Source organism: Polyergus mexicanus, unplaced genomic scaffold (assembly GCF_030449975.1).
Source record: "Polyergus mexicanus isolate NDT 795.1 unplaced genomic scaffold, iyPolMexi1.0 SCAF_3, whole genome shotgun sequence".
Taxonomy (NCBI): Eukaryota; Metazoa; Arthropoda; class Insecta; order Hymenoptera; family Formicidae; genus Polyergus; species Polyergus mexicanus.
Genome location: NW_027223323.1, coordinates 2,739,346 through 2,753,740, shown reverse-complemented (window position 1 = coordinate 2,753,740; position 14,395 = coordinate 2,739,346). Strand labels below are relative to the sequence as shown.

The 14,395-nt window shown below is 35.3% G+C and overlaps 1 protein-coding gene across 3 annotated transcripts in view; it reads right to left on the bottom strand.

Annotated features, from left to right (window-relative positions):
• Dyl (transmembrane protein dusky-like) overlaps positions 1-14,395 on the bottom strand; it is a 42,169-nt gene that overhangs the window by 17,837 nt on the left and 9,937 nt on the right. For 2 of the 3 annotated variants that reach the window (XM_070292856.1, XM_070292857.1), the window contains exon 2: positions 4,570-4,878. The exons of the other annotated variant lie outside the window; for it this stretch is intronic. The gene's annotated coding sequence lies outside the window, so the exon portion shown is untranslated. The remainder of the gene's footprint in view (positions 1-4,569; positions 4,879-14,395) is intronic. 3 annotated transcript variants of the gene reach the window in all.

Here is a 14,395-nt window from a genome sequence, read left to right as displayed (position 1 = left end):
ACGATGTAGTTAATAACGCGACATACATTGCATCATTGAGGAAACTGACGTTACCAGAATACGAATTCACTCCATTTTGCCTCGATCAAAGAATAATATTACTACATATAACGCGCTAATATGTATTTATTAATATTATGACAGACAAATGTATACTTTAATAGCGTTATTTGACTTTGGTCGGTAACATACTTCACGAATGGTCCATTCGAGAGCGGGTATTCAAACATTCCTTCTCCCCGGTATAAGAATTATTCTCTCTCCTCATACATTTTTTTTACCTGGGAGAAAGATCCGACGGACTATCTACTTCATTCATCGAATTTTCTCACCCCGAATTATTCTTCCAGGCTTTTTTTAGCCATCCGGCTGGCCTTTTATCTTCGCCAGAGCATACAAGATCCCTTATACGCTCGTCGATTGACGAGCATCCTAAATAACTATACCGAATATACGCCGTATTAAAAGCTCTATCGAAAGTGTTGAAACTGCCACAAAACATACGAGAAAGAAAAAAAAAGAGGAAAATTCACGGACGAGTTTCAGCCAGTCACTGTGAACCCCGTCGCTTTGCTTCTTCAACCATTTAGTCTAGACGAGTCGTTCATCGCGCTATCGTAAGCTCGTACAAGTTTAGTCAATATTTAACTGAATCTCCACCGGCTGTATATGAGCAATAGTTACCCCGTCGGAGCCTTATGTCGTACATGATTCGAGAAGTAAATTCGATCAAGCAATTATATTCTTCTACTTGAATTTCTTCGACTGAAATGTCCAATCAATATACACGCACATACACATACACACAGAAAACGCGACATTGGAGAATATTTTAAACCAGACATTTTTTTTTTTTAATCCGTTATCAGGTACATATTTATGCAATTACAGCGCGAGATGTATTTTTATAGCCTTAAAACATTAATCTAATAATAATTATTTGATATATAAACGAATCATAGTCTTTATATAATTTAGTTTCACATTTATAAGATACTATTTATAAAAAAATAATATTCGTATAAGTATAGATTTTATTGTATGTTTTAAAAGCTGTATATAAAAATATTATAACGTCCAAAACTTTTTAACAAAACGTACATCTTTTTTTTATTAAATAAAATTTTATTTTAAAAGAAAAAATCTCTCTCTCTCTCTCTCTCTCTCTCTCTCTCTTTCTCTCTCTACGTATTCTCAAATAATGTAACAGAAGAAAGTAGAGTGTGATTATTATGGGCATCGTACATAAAGAACGTGAGCAACGAAACGAAAATCTACAGACTCACTGATGTCCCAAAAAGGGGGGACTTGTACCTATCGGTAGAAAGGCAGGCTCTATTAGGAGAAAGCGACCTCGAAAATTAATCACCAGTGTACCCTATCGAAAATCGTGAATCCAAGCAATGCGGCCTATTCCGAGCAAACCAGATTCTTCAAGAATCTCGTTTCGAAGACCCAAATCTCCCGATGACGAGGATCTTCTATAAAGAAAAGGAGAGGACTGCCTACTTAATACGCACGCTATAAAATCCGGCTTTTTATATGTACACGGCATTTACATATGCATACATACATAGACGCATGACTCTCGAGAAACTATACTATAATATGTGACGTCAAGTAATCTAATATTCGAAAGACAGAGAGAGAAAGAGAGAAAGAGAGAAAGAGAGAGAGAGAGAGGGAGGAAAAGGGACACTTGTATGTGGAATTTAACAATAAGACACACATGCAAGTAAGAATCCTGTTTTCAAATACGCCTCCAAAAAGGTGGTGTTTTGTCGACATAGAATTTAGATATTATCATGTTTTTAAATTTAAGAAGCAATTTGCGGTAAATTTATATTAGAAGTATATTATAATTTATCAGAAATTTTTTAACTCATTCTAATCACGTGTTATATGACTTAATTACATATAGAAGTCGTAAATTTAATTATCTATGACAAGTTTTCATGACAATTGTAAAGTATAAGCATAAGAGAAATACAATAAAATGGATAAAGTAAATTGAACAGAAAAATGAGATTTTAATTTAGAAATAACTCAACTCTAATACACACGAAAACCACGAAAAAGCGATAAAAATAAAACATATTCCCGTTTCTTATCAACAATACATAATTACTATTGATATCCCTCTGCTAATCAGAAAATAGATTACATAATCATGCCAAGTCGCGTCAAGAAAAAGTTCTCCGTAAATATTGCGTAAGTTGCGGCGTGTATAATTTTTTAAAAATTGTCAAATAAATTATATATATGAAATCAAAATTGTACTAATTTTTTCTTTTAATTTTCTCTCTCTCTCTCTCTCTCTTTCTCTTTTTCTTATGCATACAATTCTATATTATCTATGTAATTTTACTGTTTGCTCTTTTCCTTCATATTACTATTTCTGACCAGTTATACCAATGTCCATCACTCTTATTTTTAGTTTAACACTGGTTTAATTTTTTTAAATCAAAATTGCTTACAATGTTAATTAACATTAATAAATAATTTCTTTTAATCCTTAGAAAAATGAATACTTAATTTGATCAGCATACGATTCAGAAAGGTAAGATGTTTGCCATATATCACGACGGACGAAGGAAACTTCTTTTGCAACGTCCAAGTGCCACATTAAGGAAATCAGATATCTAGTGACAGTAGCCTGTCTCCTCTTTCGTATTATTATTTTACCGGCCGTATGGTGCAACCCTTTGTTCACGACGCGTGCGTGACAGGTGTGTGCTTATGACGTAACATCGGTACCGTTATACGCGGGACACACACGCCAGGTGAAACCCTATAAGAATGTGACGTGACACGGAACACCGTGCACCAAATTCTGCACTCTCGTGAAAGTGACTCGAATGGGAAGGAAGATTCCGCGCAAAATAAACCATGCTGATGCAACTGCGAGATATTTATATCGATACTAGAAATTTGTATACACTATAATATACAGATTATTCTTTCATGTATCTCTGAGAAAAAAGTAATATATAGAACATATAATAATAAAGAAAATATTTTCCTTATTCTTCACAAATATTCACTATAGGTAATAAATCAAAGTCATCTAATATAATTGCTATTATTGTACATGCCATTCTCAGACCCCAATAAATTAATAATAACTTATAAACTCATCTAAGAAAACAATATGTGTCAGTTATATTTTTCCTTACTTATCTTCACAAACAGGATAAAAAAATATAATTATATATAAAAAAATAATGATTAAAATCACATTTTTTTTTTTTTTTTTTAATTAAAGATTGTACGATTGTTCTGTTGGACGACGAATAGTTTCTAGATCCATTCTGCTGAGCGCCCGAAATTGCATTCGGTAGTCTTTCTAACATTGCAGGAACCATCACGTGGCGTTGAAATTCAACGGCTAACGAGCTTCACCGCGAACACATAATCGCGCCCAGAAAAGCGGAAAATCATGCCGCGACAAAAGGAACTTGTGGAAATCTAGTAGAAAGCATAACGGACTGCTTTACGCGGCTAAGAGGGCAATCAGAGGATAAAGTTCAATCATCTCCTTCTCTCTCGTGTAACTTTTCTCTCGAACTATTGTGCCCTTCTCTTTCTCTTAGCTGTAATCAATTTTATCAGTATTAATTGTGAGAACTTTATTCCCCGATATTAAAATTTCTGGCCGACTGCATCGTTACTCATTGTCAGATTAATCCAATATGCGTCAATCAGATCAGATTGCTGTCTCAATTGGATTCGATATGACATTTCCATCACAAGTTAGACGGAATCTCATCTTCTTTTTGCTCTTTATAAACTGCCGCGTCGCATAACATATGGTCTCCCTCTACCTACGCGCGGCCTTATTTCTGACACAGAGCCGGAGAAGGAAGGACGCGCCTCTCCGCGCGAGGAGAGATGCCAGTACGCTGACATACTGACTCGCTACCCCACATACCCTTTTGCCTTTTCAACGTATACTCGCGTGGTAACACGCGAGTGGGGGGATGAGATGAGAAGAGAGAGAGACAGCCGAAGAGGAAACCGTTTACTGTCTCCTTTGCTCTTCTTCATCGATGACAAAACGTCGCGATGTTTGACGAACACAGTTATGCGGATGCATAAATTTTCGGCAGACTTTTTTTACCGAAAGGCGATATACCAAAGAAAGATATTCTTGACAAAATTAAATAGTTGACGCGGCGAATGAATTTTCAGGTCGAAGAAAGTTCAATTTTTGATGAGAAGGTCCAACAGAGAGAAAGAGAGAAAGAGAGCTAATTTGTTAAGATCAGAACTATTCATCTATTATAGTGTACATATATACGTCTTCTTTTCCATCATAAATAAAAAGAAATTTTGAATAATATCAAACAATTAATTTCTGGTAACGAGTATAATGAAAAATATCATATAACTGTTTAACGAACACTATTTATATCTGTCATCTCGTATAACATGTCTTTCACCTCTTTCGAAAATAGAAGCGCAAAACAACCGTCGCATATCAAATGGAACTTGCAAATCGCACCACAATTTACGGAATACCGTATCACTGATCACATATCGATTAACACGTATCGAATAGTCACAAACCTCTATTTGTCCGATGATTCAGCTGATTCAGCAAGCAGGACTCGTTATAATCCTATTGGCACACACACTTGGCACTTGTGACTTCTTTCTGCCGCGTGTCCTCCCCCTTATAGAGAGCGTATCTTTTCTTCACCTCTTCCACCTTAGGATCGGCCGAAAAGCGCGAGAGAGAAAGTTTCGTTTTTTTTTCTTTTTTTTTTCACGAGAGCGAGACGCCGGAGAAAAAAATATGTCGGTACTCGGTTCGATTGTCGGAGTATTTTCGAAGGATACCGGCGACTTTGACGAGTGCGTTAGTTGTGAGCACGCCTGAAACGATACACGGCCTATATACTCTCCCCTCTCGAAGTCGGTGGCTTTCACCAAAAACCACCTCGGCCACTGCGAGAGGTGCGATCGTCGCCTAGTGGAAAAATCGAAACTCTACGTATCGTCTCGCCAATCCTGATCGTTACGCGAAAAAAAAAAAAGAAACTCTGATTCTTCTTTCGGTCAGATATGAGCAGCGCGACAAAAAGTTGGAACCTTTTATTCGATCGTGAGTCGCGACTTTCTATTTTATTAATCATCGCCGTGGACGGGAGTTGGGTGGTACAACCGAGGTGGTCTGAGTCACCGATCAAGAGCTCGGATTCGGTAAGGTCAATTTTATCTCGGCTCCACCAGCGGAAGTCGAGTGCAGACCGGATGCCAGCGAAAGTTCTCCTTCCCGCCTTCAGGACCACGGTCTTCGAAGAATGCGGTGTGCTCATATTTATTTATTTAGTTATCGATATATGCGGGATATTTTCAACTTATACAAAGACGTTTAATTCATATATAAATACAATAAGAAATAATATAACAGAATAGTGCAAAATTAAATTCCTAACGCGCATTGAATTACAAATGAAATCGAAAACCTCACTTAAGTTTAGCTAAATAATTAATGAGAAAAAAATAAATTAGAAAGCTGAATAGAATAATTCTTTTAATGATATTAAAACATATTTTGATTTTTGTCTTTGTGTCTGCTTTAATTGCAAACTGTAAGATAAAATTACATTTTGAGAAATTAGTTAAAGAGAAATTATGTGGAACCAACGTTTCGTGCATTTTTATTTTTAATTTTTATTTTCGTATTTGAGAAATATAGTAAGAAAGTGTCATAAGAACTTACATGCGTGCAAAGACTAAAATGCTAATAAAAAAAATATAAGTATCGTATATTATATTATGCCTGTAAAAGGATTAAAATCAAAATTAGAAATACTATTCTTATTCGAGAACCTCGATCGATCACATATCATCTTTTGATAGTCTAAGCTCTTTAACAATTCAGGGCTATCTATTATAATCACTAAGAAAGTAAAATCAAGATATCATAAAGAAGTTTTGCAAAGTTTTACTTCTCCTTTCCTTTCGCTTAAGATAAGTATGAAATTTAGGGCAAGAGTTAACTCGGAGCGAACTTTCAAACTGATCCTTTCCAGGATTAAAGAACAGAGTTCAGAAGGATAGCTTTATTTCATTTGTAACGATTTATTTTGAAAAGGATTCGAGGGCAACGAACCAGGCCGGAAAATATTTTCGAGAAACGAATATATCGAAAGGAAAGCAACACCTGCCTTCTAATGATCGTTAGAAACGTAGTTACTAAGTAAAGGTCAACGCATATTACAACGCACGCGATCTTATTAAGTATCTAATTTCTTCTCGATCGCTGGCACAACTCGCTCATCCGTACATGAGGAAGAAACGGTTACGTGTAATAGGCTATTACAATAGTACGTTAAGTAGCTACGTAAATCTACTGATTATTCGGGTCAAGGAAACTATCCAATTTATTCGTCACTGAGAATGGAGAAGTGTCATCTATAGCGGTAACAAGCTTGTATGTGTGTTTGAGATGTTAAATACTCTAATACTAATTTAAAACATTCGTCACACTGAAATTAGCACATGTCGTCAAATATGTAATGTATTTACGATAATTTAAATTTATCAGTGCAAGTCAATAAATCGCTATAAAATATTTTTTATTTGCGAGAAAAATCGCTACTTTATATAAGCGTATCTAATTTATTATAACAAAGTAATGTCAGTTTAGAGAGTTTAAAGGATTTTTAACTATAAATAGAATATTGTGAGTTCTCTATTGTATCCTTACGACTCACTGTACTGATTATCCTGTATTAGCATACCTAATGTATGTTAATTGAAAGCTTTGTAGGCATTGCCAGACAAAACAATACGCGTGTTTTACGAAACGAATCATCGCCATTTCACCCCCGTTCTTTCCCTCTTCTCCTTCTTATTGCCTCTCTCCCCTCTCTTGTTCCGTCTCCTCGAACGGATCCAATTCCGGAAGAAAGCTGCGCGAACAAATTCCGCCTCGACCGGAATGGTGAAATTGCGCAATTTTTCCTCGCGCTCTGACGTCAGCAACCATTCGGGAGAGCGTCGCGCGGCTTTCACACGGATCTTATTTTGTTGTCTAGATACCTACATAAGTAGACTCATTGCGGGGGCACGAACAAAGAAAGGAAAGATCATTGCAATAAATAAATTTCGTTCTCACAGCGGATGTTCTGGATCCACTGAATATCTTTTTCGGTACAGATAACGATTGTTTCGTCGTCAAAGTTTCCATGTCAATTATTGCAAAGCGTTGAAGATTAAAGAGTTTATTATATATTAAGGATATATTATATATTAAGAATTAGATAGATAATAAAGAATAAATTTTGACTTTAAAAATTGTGTTCTATTAAATCGAAGATAAATGTAAAATCCAATTAATAAAATGTATAATTTTTAACACACTTAAAATTAATAAATAATAAATTTCCATCAAATTATTAAAAAAATGCATTTTGTTAAAGCCTAATTTTTAAGAAAAGTTAACTTTTAATCTCTCTTTCTCTGTAACTGAAAGATTAATGCGTTCCTGGGAAATTCTATATCTCGTAGAAGCTGAGTTCGTATCAAGATTGGATGGCGTAAACTTTTGTCATCGGAAAAAAAAACCGCAGTTGTTAACTGCAGACCTCGGAGTAAAAATAGGCCAAGCCCAAAAATCAATAGTCTACAGTTAAAAAAAAAAAGAACACATTTGAGCAGTTAGACACACACATACGCACACGTATATGCCGTCAATAAATAATAATAATAAATAATAGTAAACATATATTATATATACGATTTGATATTTGTGAATTATCAATAGATTTTTTGTTACAATAAATATTATTATTAATTAATATTTCATTGTAGCTATTTTATTTCTTTTAATGACAGTGTTATATGTAAAACTGATATTCGAGAAATTTATAACAAACAATTCCATAATAAATTAATTTATAAGAATGTGCTGCTTAATTGAAAAGATCGGTTTCAAAATCTTCAAAACATTTCTCATTAATATTTCATGCAGTTAAAAAGTGGGTTATCCTAGAAACTATACACACCCATATCTCTCTGAAATTACTCTGACAAAGAGCACCGTAATCATGGCCGTAAATGGTGCACTGTGCATTTCGTTATGATCCGTGGGCATTATCATCCGTATACATTATCCAAGTATCGTCACATCATTGTCTCAATAATTGCTTCCTGTCGAGAAAATGATTTCTTCAAATGCTTTGATCGGCACATATATATACAATATTTATATTCTATGGCAGATTTACATTCTATGGTATCTCGTAAACTAGAGATTTGAGAAACATTCTAGAGATACCGTAATTCCAACGTATTCCACTGTGTGTGTATGTATGTGTTCTGTGGTATATCAAATATACTATTTTGCATTTATTTCTGTCGCAATACTCTTTCATTAGCTAAATCCAGGTTTAGGTTTAAATGAATATATTAATCTTCAATGCGAATCTAATTTCACCACATGAATGCCATCACTCACTCGTCCCCGACATTGTAATCGCGCGGGACATATGGGTGTTGGAAATACTTTTTTTTTTTTTTTTACGAAACGGTAACGTGGATATCGCACGTTCGGAGGACTTTCTCCCAAGCCGTGCTCGAGTCGCGTTGGTATGTGTGCACGAAGATCCGGTATTCTTGGCATACAACGTACCAGTCTGGAACAGTTACCGTAGCCTCGGAGGAGTAATTAGACTCTCGCGATTAAGTTCTAATCTCTTGGATTCCGCACGGCTGAAACTCGTCTTCGGATTACTGTGGAACGTAACACCCGCGCGCGGATACGCGAACTTATGAAACGTGCGCGTTGCATCTGAATCGGTCTTTCGTATCACTCGATGCGATGTTCGATTACATTTATATCCGTATCAGACTCTAACATATATACACGTGCATACATTAAACGATCTTTTCCGCAAACAAGAAGGCTCCTTAATCTTTAGAATTGCATTCCACTTCTTCTTTCTACAATAAAACTAATAGACGCACGTCGTGATACATAAAGTCGTATATATTAACTTTTATTTAAATAATATAAAAATATGTTGATATACGAGATATGTTTATTATTAAAAATGATATTTCTCAATATAGATTTTTAAAAAATTAAAATTTATTTCAACGTGATTTAAGAAATCTCGTTATAATGAATGCGTAAGTTGATTGACACTTTTCGAGGCGCCACGCAAAGGTATGCATCCGTGCGAATCTAACCGATTTCTTGTTCCGGTAACACCGGAATCGTAAGAATTCGACGACTGGTATCGAAACAACGAGTAAACCACGTCGATGTCCGGCGTCCGGTTAAGTCGAACGGAAGATTTAGTTCTGACACACTTTCGGATCACGATGCCGGGGGGAGGAGGCCTCTTCACATACCGCACCCACGAGATTAACATTATAAATTGTGAATGATGCATCCCACCAACGCGACGTAACATCGATTGATCCGCGATCGATTGTAACTTGTTGCGTAAAGATGCAGAAAAGAGATTTTTTATGTGATTTATATGAGTCGTCGCACGTTCAATATTATGCAAAGACAGATTAACCCACGTATATCGATACGATACGAACAATGTAGGAATCTTGATCGAAAAGTGGTACATTGAATTTCACGATATTATTCCAGAGATTATAACGATGGTAATAAAACAGAGGGAGACTGATTGAAATGTTAGAAATTTGAAAATCGTAAACTATGTGTGAAAATATAATTTATCTTCTACTATCTAAAAAGTTTATTGCGTATTCTAAAAATATTCATTTTCTACGAAAATGATATAAACAAAATAATAGAAACGTGTTGACAGAAGAAAATAATTTACTTTACTTTTATATATATCACTAATAAAACGACATTTCGAATATAATATATCGCGTGATAATAAAATCGATAATCTTCCGCAGAGATGTAGATGACGCGCAACGAAACGTTTCGGATTCTCTGTGTAATGAGACAAGCAGAGAGATCGCTCGAAGTAGGTACGCACATCAACGGCATCTGGTCGTGCCCCATTATTCGTAAGCGCGCGAGAGCGAGAGAAGATCTCTCGAACGATTCCGAAGACAATCGCTTTGTGGGCGTTTATTACAGGCAGCGACCGTGCCGATGTAGTACCTATACGTGCTCGTAATTTTGGGTCACCGAATCGCTGACTTTCTTCAATCTTTTCGCCGCTCGGGCTCGACGAGAGGAACAGGGAGAAGAAACGTAGAGTGCATTCGCCAAACCTTTTGACGAACAGCGGAAAGGAAACGGCCGGTAATTACGGTGAGTGCGGGATAAATCTTCGTCGCGTTCGCGCCGCGTGACGTACGCAAATTCGCTCAAGACGAATCACGGCAAGCGTGCGATTGCAAGATGTATGCACTCGCGATGCAACTTTACTTATTTATCGAGAATAAAGATTCGACGACTGTAAAAGCAATTTATCGAACAGGATCGGATGTTTTTTTTTTTTTTTTTTTTTGGTGAAATTTTTTTCACACTTTCAATTATAAAAGAAGATTGAAATGTTCTTTTTTTATTATATATTTAAGGAAAGTTTCTTCTCTTCATTTATATATATATATATGTGTGAATCGCAAAAAGATACCAATGAGACATATAATCGATCGCTGTGTTATTTATATTAGTTTGATTTCTAATATCCACGGTTCCAAGAAAGATTGCACTTTCTGGGACAATCCGTACAGATTCGAGATTCTTAGTATGTCAGTGTGCCTATATGCTAATCGCTCGACGATGAGAAGTTTAACGTGTAATATTCGTGTCTGGTACGCTTCCACACGCTTGTGTCAAATGTAAATTATCATGTACGTCAATAAATCCCTTGACGCGCGATTATTCTTCGCACTTAACTCCTCGCGAATGGTAGAAAGTAGCCTCACACGTTACAGTATTTACCCGCCCTGCGTTTATAATTGCGCGTACACGCAATAACGCGCAATCGTAAAACGATCGCGAAAGTAGAAGAGCGGCGCTAATTTCTCAGTGTGAAAATTTGCCTATCAACCGATATCGTGGCGAAAAATTACATCTAATTATAGCTAACATATTCCGACATTTATTAAAAGAGCGGCTCATAAATATGGAAACGCGTTAATCTCAAAACATTTTATAACATTCCGCATCGGTTATTTTACCATCATAAAAATCCATAAAAATGTAATCTTACCCCCGTAATCGTATTTGAAATTTACATATTGTGTTTGAGAAAATAAAAAAAGATATATCGATCAACTAGAATACTGTACTTGTAAACTTTATATTACGGCGGTGCAAAACAGACCAAACAAAGTAGAGACGTCATTTGTAAAATAGCTTAAGACGCTGGGAACAACTGTTATCTTTTGTTTCAATTTAAGTTTTACTAAAATTAGCCATCCGGGTGGAATAGTATGTACCATTTCACGCAGCATTCACGCGGTAATATGACTAAGGAACGGATGTACCCCAACATCGTTCTCCAACACCGGTTGGAACTAAATTTTCTCCATCTCAGCATCTATATTACATGTAGGACTGTAATTTAAAAAGGGATAGCGCGTCTCTAACCCGGGATTAGTGAACCTAGACTGCGACTCAGTCCACGGAAGAGGATGATATTTAGCAAAAGTAGGTATCTATGTCTTTCTAGTATATATAACACATATTACGGTTCCTCAGTGAAATGTTATTATGATCGTTCTTATCGCAGATTGACTCTTATCAGAGCGTGAGTTGTAATTCCTGCAGGTTGCACAATACTATATACCGTGCATCTTCGTCGTGTCATTCCATTAATTTGAATTAATCGATATCTTCTTTCTTCTCGTAATGACTCGCGGAACCTGATTTAATTTTGAATAACGGGAAACCTGGTACAAATCGGCCTTCTCTCGGCCATCATCGTATCGGCTTGTTCTTCTATATGGCAACTTCTGCGTAGTATTAAATGAACTTAATTGATTTCTATTCACATCGATGAACATGGGGAACTAGTCTATGGAAGGTAAACACGACCGGATGTATAAATTAATCGAGTCCGATAAAAAAATTTCCGAAGAAAGTTAGTCGTCATCGCGGTGATCATTAAAATGTATTAAAATAGATTCAATCATTAATACGGACCGATATATAGGACCGATATATATTAAAATTGTACACTTTCTCTTTAAAGAATGTGTTGCATTATTCAGCGAACGGAGAAAAACGTTCCCCGTTCGTTCCCGGATTACGTTGACGTCACTAAAAAGCGCTCCATTTTCGCTTTTCTAATATCGGCACGATGACGACGTCGTTTAAGTCAATCGACACATTCACTTTCACCACCCACGTGTCAATTTTCTATCCTGCCAACCGCATTTGCGTGACAATGACTCACTGTCGCGAAATCTCATTTTTCAATGAATATTTTATCTCGTATCTCGCTTTACGTGTGTATCCTTGTTTAATAAAGACCCACAGTGAAAATCACAGTGATTTGAATCCGGTTTGTAATTTCTTAACAGAAATTATAAAACAGAGTTCTTTCCGCGTTAATCCCTTTAGGGGTTGCTTTCACCCTTTCAGAAGCTTAGTTCGCGAAATACCTTTCACTCTCATTCCATTGTGATTCAAAAACAGATTCAATCTTTTCTTTAGATATTTATTACGTAAAAATTGCATATATTGATTCATGAAAATATCCTGTCTATATAATTAGTTCTCAAATAATCCATTCATAAAAATATAAAATATATATCCGGTACATTATAATACTTTCGGCATATATTTTTAATCCGTGCACAAATAAGTGAAAGGAAAGACAATTCCCTGGTATTTTCATACCGCCTTGCGCATGACAATATCTATAAGCAGAACTACTACTCGCTTTCACTTTTCACTTTTATCGTTTCGCCTCTTGCACGTCAACGATCACCGGAAATCCGAATATAGAATGACGTCAATGAATGGTTACGATATCATTTCTCAAAACTTTCTTATGACACAGACTCTATCGGTAATCGAAATTGACAATACGTTTATTTTTTTATATTAATATAATCAGTAAAATATCTCTGTGTATATAACGTTTTTATTCTTAATAGTTGAATCATGTTTTTGGCGTTTTATAATGAAAATATAAATGGTTGCGGATATTATTTAATAAATCCTTTGTTTGCAATTTTTATTATAAAATTTGGCACAAATTTTTTTTACGAAATAAGAGTGACATTATTCTCACATTTAAAATTTATTCAAAGAATAATTACGATCTTCTCGTAGGATTCAGTAACGCCGCATCGCTTTTTCGTTCGAGCCGATCAAATCTTTTCAACAACGAGCTCGGGTACGCCCCTGAATTCACTTTCACCGGCTGCATCCTGCGTATCCGAAATCAAGATTCTACAAGTAAATAGGATAAAAAAGATACACCAAGATATGCGATAAAATGCCCGCGCGCGCTCTTTCTCGTTCTTCAACGTCTTCCATTCAAGATTACATTAAGAGTAGAACTCGCTCCTTTATACTTTATAAAAAGAAATGGCCGAGAACGAGTGAAGATTGCATCGGGATTATTAAATTCTTTTGTCTTTTCAGTCGCGTTACATTTACTTCGAATTACGATATAAAAGAATAGTTTCCAAGGCAGTCATTTTACGTCGTCGTCTCTTTACAGAGCAGTGTTCATCGCAAAATAGACAATTAATCTCTCGTTTGTCATTTACGAGCAACTACTATCGCGTTTTACCGCAATATAATATATAATTTTTATTACACGAATATAAAAATTTATATAAATAATATTTCATAATTTTATTTCAATGCAAGTGAGATAATATAATAAAAAATATATATCAAATATATTTATAATAATTATTTATCTTGATTTTTGCACCTCCCGTCTTTGTGCCCTGAGATCATTTTTCTTATTGTTTTTTCTCCACAGATTAAAAAAAAAAGTAGCCAGCTTGATCGAAAATATACTTATATTATTAAATTTATAAGAAATTTTTTTCAATCATAAATATGCGCACGTTTTGCATATTATTTTTTAATATTTTTATGAGAACGTTATTTTCTTTATCATGAATTAAATTGTATATATATATATATATATATATATATATATATATATATATATACCCTCTGAAATAATTAAATATTATTACAATTGAAGGAATTATGCAATTATTACAACTGGTTACGTGTCTTACGGTTTACAGGTGCTTTATTTTTGCATCATTTTATTTCTTTCGATTGAACTTTCAACTGTTGAAAGTATCGCGCCTCTTTCTACGCTCTTACTATAAATTTCGTAATACGATCGAACTAGTGCATTCGCCAATAATAGCGTTGCAGTGGCTTTTCTCGCAACGGAATTCGAGCCGCATCGATACTGCGGGGAGAATCGCATCTAGCACTCCCGCAGCTTTT